This window comes from Chiloscyllium punctatum, chromosome 12 (genome assembly GCF_047496795.1).
Source record: "Chiloscyllium punctatum isolate Juve2018m chromosome 12, sChiPun1.3, whole genome shotgun sequence".
Taxonomy (NCBI): Eukaryota; Metazoa; Chordata; class Chondrichthyes; order Orectolobiformes; family Hemiscylliidae; genus Chiloscyllium; species Chiloscyllium punctatum.
This window is the reverse complement of record NC_092750.1, coordinates 31,586,547-31,601,785: the sequence shown is the minus strand read 5'-3', so window position 1 is coordinate 31,601,785 and position 15,239 is coordinate 31,586,547. Positions and strand designations below refer to the sequence as shown.

Sequence of the window (15,239 nt, the reverse complement as noted above, 5' to 3'; positions counted from 1 at the left end):
GAAAAAGTTGCCCCTTAGGTCTCTTTCATATCTTTTCCCTCTCACCCTAAACCTATGCCCTCTAGTTCTGGACTCCTCCACCCCAGGGAAGAGACTTTGTCTATTTACACTATCCATGCCCCTCATGATTTTATAAACCTCTATAAGGTTGCCGTCTCAGCCTCCAACACTCCAGGCAAAACCTATTCAACCTCTCCCTATAGCTCGCCCTGGCAACATCCTTGTAAATCTTTTCTGAACTCTTCCAAGTTTCAGAACATCCTTCCAGTAGGAAGGAGACCAGGATGCACACAATATTCCAGAAGTGGCCTAACCAATGTCTTGTATAGCTGCAACATGACCTCCCAACTCCTGTACTCAATACTCTGCCCAATAAAGAAAAGCATACAAAACGCCTTCTTCACTTTCCTATCTACCTGCGACTCCACTTTCAAGAAGTATGAACCTGAACTCCAAGGTATCTTTGTTCAGCAACACTCCCTAGGACCTTACCATTTAGTGTATAAGTCCTGCTAGGATTTGCTTTCCCAAAATGCAACATCTCACATTTATCTGAATTAAACTCCATCTGCCACTTCTCTGCCCATTGGCCCATCTGATCAAGATCCCATTGTAATCTGAGGTAACCTTCTTTGCTGTCCACTACACCTCTAATTTTGGTGCCATCTGCAAACTTACTAACTATACTTCTTAAGCATCCTTCATCAGATTAGGAATTTAAAATAATTGAATGTACAGGTATGAATTTTTTTGTTTCTGTTGCAGGAAAGAGCTGCAAAGATGCTCTGAAAAATGGTAGGCTATATTTTACAAATGGAGGAGATCTCTTGTTAAAGCAGATTATTATTTATTTGACAAAACAGAGCCTCCTGTTCTGAACAGTGGAGAATATGACAGGTGAAGATACATCAATTTTGTATTCTTTTTGTCCATCTTGTTTTATTGTTCAGATTTTTTGTGTTATTGCACTATATGTACAAGTGAATATAAACTCCACTGAAAACTCATACTGCAGATGAATTATTACATTAAACAACTTGAAATAAAATATATTTAAAAGACATTTATTGTTTTGAGTTTGATTTATTGTTGTCACATGTATAGAGAAACAATAAAAAGCATTGTTTTGCATGCTATACAAACAGATTGTACTGTACAAAGTGCATCAGTGTAGCAGGACAGAGTGTAGAATATAGTGTTATGGCTGCAGAGAAGGTGCAGAGGAAGAGATCAAAATTAGCATTTGAGCTAATTCAAAAGTCTGATAACTGCGGGGAAAAAACTGTTCTTGAATCTCTTTGTACATGTATTCAAACTTACATCTTCTGCCTGACGGAAGAAAGTAGAAGAGAGTTTAACTGGGGTAGGAGGTGCCCTTAATTATGTTGGTTGCTTTCCTGAGGCAGTACTGGGAAGAATGGGATGAGTCAATAGATGGAAGGCTGGTTTCCTTAATGGACTGGGCTGTGTTCACAACCCTCTGTAGTTTCTTATGGTCTTGGACAGATCAACTCCTGTACCACGCTGTGATGCATCCAGATAGGATGCTTTCTATGGCGCATCTGTAAGAAATGATAACAGTCTTGTGGACATGCTGAATTTTCTTGGCCTACGAGGGAGGTAGAGGCGTTGTTGTGCTTTCTTGACCATCGTATTGGTATGGGTGGACCGTTGGTGATCATCACTCCCAGCAATTTGATGCTCTCGACCATCTCCGTCTTGGTACTGTTGATGCCAAAATTGTTTTAGATAGTTAAAGTTGAGTGCTATTTCACAAGTCATTATTTCCTGTGTTGTAACCTTTGAAGGAGCCCAATGGAGTCCAGTTGTGTGTCTCATCTTATTTGTGTACTCAAAAGTTATGCTCAGCTCCATCTGCATGACAACTAAACTATTGAAAATTTAATAAATTGTTCTGATGAATATTTAAACAGAAACATTGTGATATTTCTTCATTGAATGAAATCCAACTCAATATAATCAAATTTTGGATTATGAATAAAGGGGAATATTTGCAGGCACTCAATTTATTACTTGTGAAATAACTCAATTCCAAGGCAATTGTTCACCATGCAAGCTTGGATGCTGAATAGGGCACATCAAATCCACCATACAGGCTACTGACTACCCTGTATAGATAACTCCTTCCTGTGTATCACACAAATTCACCAAATGCCCTTGCATTGTCACTTTTGGTCCTGAAATGTGCCCGTACTATCATAGATTTTAGAAGGGTAAGATATCTCAAATGCTTGAGCAATTGTGTCGTGCTGTAGTGCAGTAGTAACTCAAGTGGTATTCACCATTAATAGGATGCTGCTGTCAAGCCAAAAGGACATTCTGCCTATTACAAATTAGTCATGTGGCTTGTGAATTTCTCTGCTAATGTGTGATGCCAGGTGTATAGACTATATGTCCCAAAGACGGCAGATCATATTAAACAACATTTCCCTTCTGCTCTTCACAACAAGGTAGTATCAACTGTCCTAAATCAGCCTACACTTGCAAAGCTCTCAACATAGTGTCCAATGTTAGATGTGATTCTGCAGTTGCATAACGTTTCCTGAATAATCCTGAATGTACAATAATTTACAGGGACAATCAAGTTAGGAATGTCGGTCAGGCTTGCACTTATACATAATAGAAGCTACACATACTAATACACATGTCCCTGTTTTTTTACAAACAAAAGGAACATATACATGCATGGCACCTGTTAAAACTTAACTGAATAAGTGCCATTTGCTGATTAATCTTAAAAGGCACTGCTTTGTTTAATTAGAGTTGGTATGAAATCTAAGCAAAGTCTGGCAGTTCAGTCCATCATTAACTGTTGCATGATCCATGGCAATGCCTCCACCTGTCAGAGCCCACTTGCCATCTATCAGTCTTCTCTTGTACTGTATGAATGTTTATGCTTTATTGGTATTCCTGTGATTTATGTTGATAAGTGTAAGACCAAAACTTCAACAAAATGAGATTTTCAGCAATGCTCTAATTCTGAACTATCCACTTTTTTTATTCTATTGATAAATAATCTGTCAAGTTTCCATTGTATTTTAACAGTTACAAAACTGTAAAATGGAAAGGCACAATCGCACAGCCACTCTTCTTGATTTTTTTCTTTGTCACAAAAAGGTGAAGAAAGCTGTAATAATTTCTATACAGCATTAAAACTGTATGATTCATATCTGTGCCAACAGCTTCCAAGCCGAAGAAAGACCAGTAAATCCCTTAATAGTAGAGAAGTAGTCATTTATTTTTAATGCATTCTTTGTGGCTGTGATTTATTGTGGTATTGTTATCTGTTATATTTGAAAATTGTGGGGATTGAAAATAAATTATTTATTGCTCGTTCAATGTCATTGCAGATAATAAGATTAATTATGCCAATTAGCAGAAATCGAAAAAAAATGTTAACCTTCACAAAGAAGGTACTAGAGTTTGTACTTTTTTTGGAAGTTTGTAACTTCATTGTAGTTTGACATAATGTCTACACATTTCTAATAACCATGCTGATTACTCCTTTGCTTTGTCTATTTTGTCAAAAAGGATATGGTAGACTCTCTCATAGGTTTTTCAGTCTGTCGCATCAATTCATAATTGGGATTTCCACAAAGCATGCATTAGAACATTGCCTTAATGCCGATTTTCAGTGCAAAAAGTAAATTCACAATTAAATAATTTGTGCCATTTGTTGTGCCTTGTCTTTCATAGATCCTTTTATGCATTGATTCCTCTGCCCACAATTTTAAACCCATGCATTAGCGTGGTCCTTCCTCCTGTAGAGGACAAGAGGATCCTGCATCTATACAAGTTCTAAACTTAAATTTATGCTCAAAATGTTAGGAGCAGTGGGACCATATACCATCATATTTTTGTGCTTCATACTGATATTTTTGTTAGATTTCTGTCACTCAGATTTACTGTATGCTTTTTTGCATCCTCTCTTATTTATGAAAAAATTATGTAAAAAATTTAGAGTTTCCATAATTGGATTTCTTAAATGTGCTCTGCATAACGTACATAAGGGAGTGTTTGACAGTGCCTTAATTTAATTTTAATACATAGAAATGGATTTAAACAAGGAGAATGCTGTGAGTCATATGGTTTCCTTCAAACCACAAGAGTTTCCACTGAGTTTTAAATTCTGGCGTATGTTAGTGGGATTGGTAGAAAGATTTAGCTAACCAACCAGCCAGCAAGTTCAATGTGAAAACTGTTATAAAGTTTGGCTTAACTTACTGGTATTGCTGTTTTGAAAAATTCCAAGTCATTTTGTCATGTTCATAAGATGTAGGAGCAAAAGTAGGCTATTCGGCCCATTCAACCTGTTCTGCCAGTCAATGAGATGATGGCTGATCCAATAATGTTCATGTTTCCTGCCCTTTCCCCAAAGCCTATGTCAGCCTTAGGTATACTTAACATTCCAGCCTCGATAGCCATCTACAATAAATTCCACTAGCCTCTAAGACAACAAGTTCTTCCTCATCTCTGAAGATTATTGCCTGTAGTTCTAAACTCTCCCACAAAGAGAAGCAATCTTTCCATTTCTAATTTATGAAGCTCCCTAAGATTTTTGCATGTTTTGCATATTTGCATGGCATTAGTCAAATCTTGATGCTTTTATAGGCTGTCTTATTTTATGAATTGCTGCCTAATTGACTCTTAATTAGTTACATAGCATTACATTCATTGCTCCAGTTATGGGCACAGCACCTTTGGATTACTCATCATTTTAATACTTTAACATTACTTTAGAAGGAGTTGGTGGCAGAATGGTAATGTCACTGGACAAGTAATCCATGCTGCAGGATATGGTTTCAAATCCTATCATGGCAGCTGGTGGAATTTAAACTTCAGTAAATCATTCTGAAATTGAAAATAATTCTTAGTAATTTTAACCATGAAACTGACATGCACTATCGCAAAAACTTACCTGCTTCCCTCAGGGAAGGAAATCTGCAGTCATTACTTGATCTGACCAACATGGCACTCCAGACCCATGTGGTTGATTCTCAATTACCCTTGTAGATAACCTAGCAAGCCAATCACTTCAGGGATAATTAGGGATTGGCAACAAATGCTGGCCTTGCTGGAGATAGTCGCATCTTATGAAAGAATACAAAAGGCACATTGTCGCAGGCCTATATCCAATTATTTTTCAAAATCTATTATTGTATCAAATATGAGGGAAGCAGGTAAGTTTTTGCGATAGTGCATTTCAGTTTCATGGTTAAAATTACTAAGAATTATTTTCTTATGCCCTTCTTAAGCCCTTCTTATGCCCGAAACGTCAATTCTCCTGCTCCTCGGATGCTGCCTGGCCTGCTTCGCTTTTCCAGCACCCTAATTAAAACATAGTCCAAATACAGGCGGACTAGGTTTTTGATCAGTTTGATCACTGGATCAAAGGCAGACAGAATGAAAAATTGCTACCCCAATTCCATGTAGGTGGGTATAACTGGTAGGAGAAATGCAATATGGACTAAACATTGTCATGTACAAGTTCCAGAAGAAAGAAAATGGAATTTCTGGTGGCATGGGAAGGCTGAATGGGTGTTGCAGGTGGCAAGCAAATGTTTCCAATTTTCCATGATTTCTGAATTCCATACAGTAGTAGGAATCTGGAAAGCTTTCATGATTACCTATCTACCTCCGTGTTGACTTGACCCAGGAGCTTCCAGCTGTCAAATTGAGAAACTTGAAGAAGCATTGTTGTAAAACTTTAGAGAGTGGATAGCATGTAAGAAATTAATGAATGAATTCCCTGGCGGCCCATGCATCAGGAAAATTTCCAGGCCTCAGGTTCTGCAGCACCTCCTCATCTCACCAGTTCTAACCTGTTAATGGTCATAATATTGCATTTCTCTCGGATTCCATTATTCTGTAGCCCAACATTCCTCGAATGCACCTCCCCCACTATGCCAACAACCTGCTACTCATCACACTAAACATGCATGGACCAATCTACAGTGCAAAATTAAGACCACATTGGGTATATATTTGGATTTTTTCTCAGCTGAATGATTCATGTTTGCACAGGATACACTGGCTGATCTGCTGGGAAAGTTATTAACAAGTATCCAAATATTATGAGTGCTAATATTTCCATCCTTAGAGTTTTGTAAAATGATAAATAAGGTTTTCCTGTTTATAAATTCCAGAACTATTTCTTTTTCTTTCCAACTGTGCATCCACATTTCCAAGAATTTTCCCATGAACTCCTTTCTGACCACAGAAAATATTGGGTTTCATGTCTACTTAATACAGGCCAACTGGTGCTTTGTTGCTTTTGAATTTCTTTTTGTATAGACAAGATTGTCCAAAAAAAACCATGCTGTTAACCAATGTTCTCTACATTTTGGATCCTGTCTCTCTGCACTACAGTTTGGTACAAAGTTTGGTTAAAGCAAAGTGCTGTTGGTGGGTATTGTGCCAGTTTGGCCACACTTATTTATATCAGATATGACAGACCTACCATGGCAGACAGGTAAGTATGTCATTGCATTGAATTAACAGAAGTCATATATTTTTTGATTGAGCAAAGTTCTTTCTGTTTAATTAGAATCTTTGTGAAAATGCTTGGCCTGATCACTAAACAAACATTAGTGCCTCTTACTTCATAACCATAGAGGGGAAAATAAAAATAAAATACTTGAGAACAAAGTAGGACTAGTTTAGTTTGGGGTTATGCTCAGCACGGACTGGTTGGACCAAATGGTCTGTGTGACTGTTATGGCACAAAATGTGGTAAGCCGCATTTTTATCAGGATGAGGACATGATTGGACTTTTTTTTTGTTGGTTATGTGAGATAAGAACAATTTACACAAGTGCTGTGTGAAACACACACCATACTTGTGAACATTAAGATTTGTTTTTCAACCGAGCTCAATGGTCAATGGAATCTGGATTGGGTGGTGGCTCAGTTTGAAATATTAGTTAATATTATGTGTTCAGCAAGAACAGATGAATTTGCACTTGCATCTCTTCCCACACAATTTGTTGTCAGGAGTCCCAAGACAGAAATCAAGCACTAATAAATTTTTACTTTGCACTTTTAGAGTTGCTTTGTATGAGTAAAGCAAAGAATATATTTTGCAGAGTTAAAATGTTTTTATTTGGACCAGTTAATGTATATTTTCCTAATATTTCTTTTGATTATAGTTATGAAATCTTTTTACTCCACAGTTCTTAAACTATGGCCATGATTTGCATCTCTGGATTACTGACCTGCTAAATGGATCGGTGAATAAGATTGGTGCTTGTGGTTTCTTCTGTGCTGCCTACAAGATGTTGAATCCACTGGGACACATGAAATTACCAAGCACTATAAAAGAAGTAATCATTTTACAAGCTAAAACATGAGAACTTCTGAACAGTCTCATTTTCTAGCTCAGTTCAGTTCAAATTAACTTAAGATCCAAATAAAGATATACTATGTTGTCAGAGATCAAATATTTTAATAAGAAAATTAATATCTGTCTCCTAATGTTTAAAGTCAATTTGAGAAAAGAGTGAATGACTTAGATGTGCAGGAAGTGATCTTTAACATTGGTCCATAATTGTCACTGAGTTGATAAAGCTCCCGATGTGGAATCCATTTTGAAGTTTTGAACTCATCTAATTGCTATTGGTGGGTCACAAAGAACAAATGGGTGCTGATCCATCTCACCTCTTCTGGGAGGGTAGTAAATTTTACTTCAGTTCAATGCTCAAGACTTTGTACAGATGGATAGAATGTATGTTCTCTTTCCATTTGTACGGCAAAATTGTTATGCAACACTGTTGAGTTTGTATATTCAAATAGCCTGTTTCAGGCAATTAGGTTGCTTGTTTATTTACAGGAAAAATTGAAAAATTTTATTGGAAAAGATTTGGGAGACCCATATTTCAAAACAAAAGGACACTGTGTAAAGAAATAGATTATATGATGGTTGAAACAATATTTTAGAGTATAAAGAACACACGTATCCTGACACAGATACAAATTCAGATCATTTTCTCTGTTTGGCAAAAATTAAGTTGAAAATAAAATTCCAAAAAAAAGAAACATATGCGATCATTTATGGTCTGGTCCTGTGTGGATTGGGAAAAGGGGTTAGGTCAGGTCTGGTGGGGGTCAGTCCAGTGGGCGAGGTTGATGCCAGGGTGTGAGGGGAGGGTCGTTTTCAGCCTGGCATTAGGGGGAGGGACTTGGCTGCAATGGTTTAGTTGAGGCATGGTTGGATGGAGGAGTGCTGTCAGATCTGCTCTTGAAATCTGAGATCTCCTGATGAAGATTTTATGCTCGAAACATCAACTCTCCTACTCCTTGGATGCTGCCTGACCGGCTGTACTTTTCCAGCATCACACTCTTCAGCTCGGACCTCCAGCTTCTGCAGTCCTCACTTTCTCCTATGTATTTAATAGTCTAGCCTTTACTGAGTAACTAGATTACTCAATTTCACCTGAACCATCTCAAGCCTCTGATTTAAATGGGGACTTTCAAAGGGTCCCGGGTGTGGCGGAATTGCCCAGCAGAATATTCAATTTTCTTGAAAATCTTTTGGAGTCTGCTATGATGAGGATCCCATAGGTTCCCCATTAAGAACGCCCACAAGTTTGGAATAATGACTGGCCAGCAGAAATTCCAGACCAATATTCCAAGAATGAAATGTAATATCGGGGTACCATTTGGAGGTAAGAATGTAATAAACTTGTGGTACGCTGACGACCTGCAGTATCAGAAGAAACCCTTCAAAATATCATGTAATATCATGTAATATCTCGAAGTTTAGAATAGGAGTTGAATGAGATCACCAAAATGACAAAAAGGATAGTTTTTGAAAGGAGTGTAGATTGAACTGAATGGTGTCACACTGGAACAAGTAGATCTGTCTATTTAGAAAAATAATAACAGAAGATGGGGGGTGTCATGTAGAGGTTAAAAGGAGGATAGAGGTAGCCAGAAGTAGTATTGTGAAAAAATCTGTAACAGGAAAACTCAAGCTTGTAACAAGGAAAAAAGACCAATGAGTCATTACATACTTTCTATTTTCCAATACCCTTTGAAACCTGGGCAACAAATAAAGATCTGTGGAGGGAATAGAAAGCTTTAAAATGTGGATGCTGAGATGGATGTTAGAAAGTCCATATATGGACAAAGAAATACATAGAGGCATTGAAAACTGCAAGAGCAAAAAGAACTCTTGAGTCACATCCAAAAAAGTACATATCAGAATACAGCTAATTGTTCAGAGCTGAAACGTTTCAGAGGTCTCTTCTAGACAGAGGAGGGGAGGCAGCAAAATGAAGGGTCAACCTGGGCATACAGTAGTTGGACCATGCATGTTTCAGTGTGATTTCAAAGTAACTCCAGAGTGTGTGTGAAGGTAGCAGCTGAGCATGGCCTATCGTGATCTCCTGGAAGGAGTAGCTACGAATAGCATCAGTGTTTAAAAAATCGATCCCATAGTAACCGATATTTTACTAAGGAAAAATTAGAATCATTAAAAATTGAAGTAGTTTTAACGATGGCTTCTACTGCAAGATAATCACTTCCAGGTGACTGATCTCCAGAACCTGTTTATTGTGCATTGATTTATAGGTGAGTTGACACAAGTGTCTACTGTTTTCATACCAGCTTAATCTTTCTTTCTGCTGCTTTGAAACTAGAAGTCTTAAGTTCTCCAAGAGTACTCAGTTTTAAGAGTTGCCATTGTATTAACAGCAGTAATGTTATCCTTACTGATGGCTCTAGATTATCATTGTAAGTCTTTTGCATTATCTCTTAAATAATTTTGTGAACTTAAGCAGCTTTTTTTTTAATTTGGCAATTTTTTTCTGCCTCATAGCAACTAAAATGACTGTTGAATTCTCATTTCTAAATCATTAATAAAAGCCGTTGATTCATCTTATTATGTGTGTAGAAAGTCCCCAGATTTTTTATAAACGTCATGTCCTAACAATTGCTCCATTTACAAAAGTGAGGCTGTTATGTGAACTATATATATCTGATGAATGACTAACATTCTATGCATAAAAATGCAATTTGTTTGAAAAGTTGTGATGGAATTGTAATTTATGATTAAATTGCTAATATGTTAGGAACCAGAAATATTAGCCTACCAGCTGCTTAAATGTAGGGAAGTGCTATTACTGAGGCTTTATGACAGAAATTTTTATCTAAGTTCGGCAATAAAACATCTTTCTTGCTATTTGTTCTCAAAGGAGACCTAGTTACAAGGCATTAATTGTTTTCTCCATTACAATGATCATGTGCTTTCATGAAATAATCCAACATCTAAACATTCTGAGTAAGTTTTCAACAGATGAGGTTGCTTCCTTAATACTTAGAAGCTTACAGAAGGAAAATGAGTTGGAACAATTTGAGATTTTGGTTTCTTAATAACAAAATCTCTGTTTTTTCAGGACATCTGGGGGCTATGCATTGGATCCCATCCAAATTCCTTGCATCAAAATCATTCATGCACTTTGATTGATATCTGTGCTATTCCAGCATTCTGTACGATACACTACAGAGAAATGATCACTTTGGCAACTTGGAGTATAAATTAGGAACTATGGTGTGCAAGACTTTTAAGCAAAAAATTGGAAAAATTTGACTTAACGTTTTCCTAATGCTCAGTGACTATTTCACTATCGGATAAATAGAATTTGAAATTATAGTAGTCCCCACTTGGCCCATAGTCAGTTGCTGGCACACATTGCTGGCAAGATACATTAAGACATGAGGCAGAAGTAGGCTTTTTGGTCCATCAAGTCTTCTGTGCTATTCGATGAGAACATGCATGAACATAGGCCAAATTTAAATAACTCAATGTAAGGGATGTGACTGCCCCGAGAGCACAGTGTACAAGTAACTTGCCCCCTCCCTGATATGGCACAATGTCTGCAGCTTGGCCCAACTTCCTCAACTCAGAGCCAATGTTCCTTAAGCTGCAAACACTTGCTACTCACCTTTGTGTCCAGAAACACCCTCATGCTGTAGCAGCAACTCATCACTCATCCTGACATATCATATTGTATTTTATTTAATTTATTAATTACTCTAGAGTTCCTACTTTATACACATAATTGTTTTTAGCACCTTTTATTCTTAACAAACAATACTCTCCACGTAGATTATTTTGGCACTCATCTCCAAGGGTGTTGGAGGTCATTGTTTGGAATCTCATTACTCAGAATTGACCCAAACAATGTTGATTAATTAGCTTGAATTAATTTGATAACTGTTCTGCTGTTTGGGGCTCAACACCAATTGGGACATGGGGCTAAATTTCACTTTTTCTGGCTATGTGTGAGCTTTATTGAATTTCATGATGGGTTTCTTTCCATGAGCCTTAGCAATGTTCTCACTCCATCTACCTAAACTCACCTCATTAACTACCTACTATAGTCCTATTGCACTCCTGTTACCTGATTCTAGCCCCATTTCACCACTCCCCATACCCTCAAACCACATGCCACGGCCTGGATATCATGCAATGGACTGGCATCCCTGGCAGCAGCACCATATTTTAAAGGCCAATGTGTACTCAGAGAAGCACTGTTAGTCCAAAGCTGCCCCCTCAGTGTTCCTGATATTTGTTCCATGATGTGACAGAAGGGAAGATTACCAGAAAACATAGCAACGTCATGGCATTGCAGCAGTACTCTGAACCTCTAGCTGAGGGGTAAAACATCAAAAGCATCCAGATAGGTTCAAGTGAGTCAGCACAAGGAGAGCTGGCAAACTGTCTAGAGAACGACCCTGGTCAAGAACATGAACTGTGTGAGTATCCCTGAATGCAAGAGTGTCCTTCCTGGACTGTTACAATGATAGCTACCTTTACAGCCCAAGGTGCAGCTTTGAATTACAGAAGCAACCTGTAACTGAATTGAGATGTGTCATGAGGGTACTTAAAAGTTAGCACATGTCAAGATATCAATGTCCCTGGATGGGGGTGTCCACAGAACATGAACCATATCGCCATAAGTCCAACCATGGATATCCTTTGTAGCAACTGGCGAGATGAAGTACCCATTATGAATTCCATGTCAGGAATTCTCAGTGTCCAGTTTACTCTTGGTATGATAGAAAGCTTCATATTAATGAGGCAAGAAGTGCTATTAATAAGGTAATTAACACCAAATAATCCCCCTTAATGGGCAACTCACCAATGTCTAGCAGGAATCTCACTTCAATGGCTGGAAGTTATTTAAAGGATGCAGTGAGTTGATCCTGTTGTCGAGACAGGTCTGTGGAATTTTTGCATGATTCTGACAGATTTCTCACCATAATCCCCATCTTTCAGACCACTATAAGATTCCACCCATTTTCTCAAACAATGCTTAACCTCTTACCACCTGGGCGTAGAAAGTTTATTTTATGTTGACTCATATACCACACTGTATTAAGTGCTTTTTATGCAGTTTGGAGAGACACAGTTTCAGTGTATTTAAGATTGAGCACTTGTTTTTTATTCAACAGCAACAGTAGCTATGATTGCTTTGTTTTTTTAAACATTTTTTAACATTTTACCATAATGTTGTTTAAATTTAACTGTCTTAATATGCAAGTTCAAACCAGATTTTCATTTCAGTAACTGTTACATTGCATTAACTCTTGGCTTTTTTAAATAATAAAAAATAATGCAAACACTTTTCAGTCATCTGCCAATAGAAGAAAGCTGGATTTCTTACCCAAAGCTCAGGTGATAATTCAGATGTCCTTAAACTTTGGCTCCCATTTTAAACCTCTGCATCTCTTTTTGTATTGGTGTGCTGTGAAGCAGAATAAAGGTTTGAGATGAAATATTAATGAGTATCTTGTTGCTCATTTTTTGCACCAGCAGATGGTGCAATTCATCCTGTGACCCAGGAAGAGGAATCAACTTGTGACACTACCTCAGACCAGTGTCCATAAGACATAGGAGCGGAAGTAAGGCCATTCGGCCCATCGAGTCCACTCCGCCATTCAATCATGGCTGATGGGCATTTCAACTCCACTTACCCGCATTCTCCCCGTAGCCCTTAATTCCTTGTGACATCAAGGAATTGTGTCCTGCTATGTTTCTAACTTGTGGTCATTGAGAGTATATTTACATCTATTTTTTGATATGACAATCAGTAATTTTTGTCAGTGGACAAAAGATCCACTGGATTTGAAAAGGAAGAAAATCCATTTTTATCCATGACTTATGAATATGCAAAAATAAAAAATATTGGCCAATCAAAGGTTAAATATAAAAACTGTTTTAACAGTAGATTGGCTAATACCTGTTACTTGTAAATATTTAGAACAATTAAATAGTAAAAACATATTCATATTCTTCCTGAATGATGTTTCCACCATTTCTTACTACCCTTTCATTCGGAATCAAACAAATTTTGGAAAAATATAATTACCACAGAGTGAATGCAATAAAGTTCACCAGACTTGTTCTCGGGATGGTGGGAGCGTATATGAAGAGAGATTAGGCAAACTGAGCCTGCATTTTCTAGAGTTTCAAAGAATGAGAGGCGATTTCATTAAAACTTACAATCTATTTAAAAGGATCAACAGGGTGGCATGGTGGCTCAGTGGTTAGCACTGCTGTCGCACAGTGCCAGGGATCCAGGTTTGATTCCAGCCTTGGTTGACTGTCTGTGTGGAGTTTGCACATTCTCACCATGTCTGTGTGGGTTTCCTCCAGGTATTCTGGTTTCCTCACACAATCCAAAGAGATGCGCCAGTTGGGTGAATTGGCCATGCTAAATTGCCCATAGTTTTCAGAGATGTCTCGGTTAGGTACATAAGTCAGGGGTAAATGTAGGATAATAGGGTAGGGGATTGGCTCTGGGTGGGTTATTCTTCGGAGGGTTGGTGTGGACTTGGGCCAAAGAGCCTGTTTCCACACTGTAGTGATTCTATGATCAACAGGGTAGATGTTGGTTAAAATGTTTCCCCCGTTGGTGGGGAGTCCAGAAACAGGAGGCAAAATTTAAAAATAATTGTATGTTATTTAGACCAGAACTGTGGTCTGAGTTATCCTGCTGTTCCACAGGCTGGCATTTAACAGTACCTTGTTGTTAGACTCAACATCGAAACTGACTCAGCATGAAATTGTCTTACATACCTACTAAACATGATTAAACAAATAAATATATTTTTCAACTGTAAAAACTGACAATTATTGCCAAGGAAATTCTGTGACCCTGAAAATTAGCATTTACTGGAGTGGAGTATCATTCCTTGAGAAGTTCATGAGGATTTGAGATTTTTTTAATAACATTCTATTAACTTTCTTAATTACTAATAGACCTGCATATTTACCTTTGGTGATTCATGTACTTGAATAGCCAAATTATTTGCAATCTTTCATAATTTAGATAATATAATTCTCTTTTTATTCTTTCTCCTAAAATGGGCAATCTCACAATTTTCTACATTCTATTCCATTTCCCAGAGTTTTTGCCCAAGCACTTAAACAATCACCATCCCCTTGTGGATTCCTTATGCCCCCTTTCACAACTTACATTCTTACCTATCTTTGTGTCAACAGCAATGAACAAACCATACCTACTGGTCCTTTCATCCAAATTGTAAAAGGTTGAGGCTCCAGCCACATTTGTGCCACACCACTCATTGCATCATGCTAACCAGAAAATAATCCATTTATGCCTAATCTCTGAATCCAGTTAGCTAACTAATCTATCCAATATATTATGCCTTATATCATCAGCTTTTATTTTCAGCATTAACCTTTAACAAATGACTTTTAGTTATCTAGATACAAGACATCCATAGGCTCCACTTTATCCACAGCTCCTGTTACTTCTTCCAAAGAACTCCAATAAATTGGTTTAATGTGATTTTAATTTCTTAAAGCCCTGAGACTGAGTGCCTGGAATTTTTTCTAGATGCCCCGCTATAATGCCTTTAATGATAGCTCCTAATATTTTTCCTATTACAGTTGTAAACTAATGAGCATGGAGTTTCTGCTTCCTGTTTCCCTTTTTTGAATAGATGAATTGCATTTCCAATTTTCCTTTCCTAAATCTAGCGAATTTTGGGAATGCAAGATCAACACATCCAATATCTCACTAGCCATTTATTTTAAAATCCTAGGATGCAACTCATCAGCATTTGTCAGCCTGTAGTTCCAATAACTTACTTTATGTCACTTCCCTGGTGAAGACCATTGCAAAATACTTATTCCAGACATCTGCCTTTGTTACTATCTATAATTAATTCCTTAGACTTATTTCTTCA

General features: G+C 37.5%; 1 long non-coding RNA gene across 1 annotated transcript in view; it reads right to left on the bottom strand.

Annotated features, from left to right (window-relative positions):
• Positions 1 to 1,141: 1,141 nt before the first annotated feature.
• LOC140483753 (uncharacterized) overlaps positions 1,142 to 15,239 on the bottom strand; it is a 41,227-nt gene continuing 27,129 nt past the window's right edge. Inside the window, exons 2-3 of the long non-coding RNA XR_011962031.1 lie at positions 12,689 to 12,769; positions 1,142 to 1,725 (exon numbers count right to left, since the gene is read on the bottom strand). This is a non-coding gene — a long non-coding RNA (uncharacterized lncRNA). The remainder of the gene's footprint in view (positions 1,726 to 12,688; positions 12,770 to 15,239) is intronic.